General features: G+C 43.5%; 1 pseudogene; it reads right to left on the reverse strand.

Moving 5' to 3' along the window:
- Nucleotides 1-84: 84 nt before the first annotated feature.
- LOC109394624 (RNA-binding protein PNO1 pseudogene) lies at nucleotides 85-817 on the reverse strand (annotated as a pseudogene).
- Between the last annotated feature and the right edge of the window lie 493 nt (nucleotides 818-1310).

Consider the following 1310-nt stretch of genomic DNA (forward strand, 5'->3'; position numbering starts at 1 on the left):
ATGGTTTCTTGTGACCACTGGTAGAGAGGGTAAGGTCTTTTTCTCTAGAGTCCGAGGACGAGATAAAAAGTCTCTGATTTGAAATCAGAATCGATCTGCTGCTTTGCTAGCCACAGCTCAAATATTGCCATAAACCTTTGATGGAGGACTTCCCAGGATAAGGTTGCAGATGGCAGTTCTTGCCATCTTGATGTTTTGGAAAGAGCCAAGTATGTGAACTTCCAACATCAGCCAAAACTATCCGAGTCTGTGTCACATTCTCTATGGTGAATTTGTTTATCCCCCCTTTGCCAGTGATTCTTCCTATTGCCCTTGACAGGTGGTCTCCTTTCAGGGGCTTCTCATCTGTGATTTCAAAAGCCTCTAAGAAGAGGTCATCCAACCTAATGAGGGCAAGTGCATCCTCCACCCGAAACCCAAAAATAAAGGCTTTCACAAAATCAGCTGCTTTTGTTGAGCACTAACATCCTTGGTTTTTTTACAAGTCCTGATTTCTACATTCCTCGATTTCAAGTTAAAGCGTCCCAAATGTTCTATCGTGGGAGTAAATATCTTCATCCAGTTTTCTTTTAATGGTGTGTATCTGTTATCTGGGACTGGAATTTTTCTTGTTTCTTCTTTCCCATCCAGGAACGTGTCCTGGGAGACGGGCGGAAAGACAGGCCTCTTCGCGGCCAGACCTTCTCTGTACCCATGCGGCCCATGTCTCCATCCACCTCCCGCCACCAAGAGCTCCACAGACTTAGTTCCCTGGCCACCCTTTTGGGTGACCTGGGTGATCGGCCCTGGCGCTCTGGGCCTCCATTTCAGTCGCCATCCCCAGGAATCTCTTGATCAAGAAATAATGAAGCTAGTCAGCTGCTTTCACATATGAGAGCCAGAAGAATCCAGTCTCATGCTTGATTCATCTCAATCTGGCAGGGATTAATATCATTTAAATATGTTCAATCTATCTAGTGATGGGGCTTTTTAAACTTAAATTTTAATGCAGAATGGATTATTTCTGGAAGAGTGCATAAATAAGCAGAGATTGTAAGTTGCCTCTGGGGAAAGGAACCGGGTGGCCAGGGAACAGAAGGAAGGAGACTACTTTTCCCACATACTCCTTTGAACCTTCTGAATTTTGTGCAATGCCCATGTATTACTTCTTTGAAAAAAAAGGGGTGGGGGAATAGAACTTTAAACACTAATGCAGAAGAAAAGGGTCTAAACTAGGACATTTAATATTTCCAAAATGTATCTTGCCCCCATCCTGTTTTGTCTTTGCTTTTCAGAGTTGACACTTTTTATATTCTTGTCTTTCCTTGGCT

Source organism: Hipposideros armiger, unplaced genomic scaffold, assembly GCF_001890085.2.
Source record: "Hipposideros armiger isolate ML-2016 unplaced genomic scaffold, ASM189008v1 scaffold_431, whole genome shotgun sequence".
Lineage (NCBI taxonomy): Eukaryota > Metazoa > Chordata > Mammalia > Chiroptera > Hipposideridae > Hipposideros > Hipposideros armiger.